Source organism: Egretta garzetta, unplaced genomic scaffold (assembly GCF_000687185.1).
Source record: "Egretta garzetta isolate BGI_Z169 unplaced genomic scaffold, ASM68718v1 scaffold692, whole genome shotgun sequence".
NCBI classification, from domain to species: Eukaryota; Metazoa; Chordata; class Aves; order Pelecaniformes; family Ardeidae; genus Egretta; species Egretta garzetta.
Window position 1 is genome coordinate 632,881 of NW_009258787.1, and position 292 is coordinate 633,172.

The window sequence follows — 292 nt, forward strand, 5'->3', positions numbered from 1 at the left end:
CCCCCGGCCCCTGCCGGGGGCTCTGGTGCCGGCCTCCCAGGTTCTCCTGCCCCTGACTGCAGACAGTGCCACCAAGCCTGGCCCTTACTCTCCCCTCCCAGCTCTCGGGGGCCTTCCCCACTTCCAAGCCTTCCTGCAGCCTTCCTGAACCAGGTGTGGGGCAAGGGGCTCACCTGTGTGGGGTTTCAGTACAGCTATGTACAGCAAAAGCGCCATCTCCCACCTGACCAAAAACACAGCCAACGATGGGCTCAGGCAGCCCCATCCGACCGGCGACGCGCGTCCGTCTCCC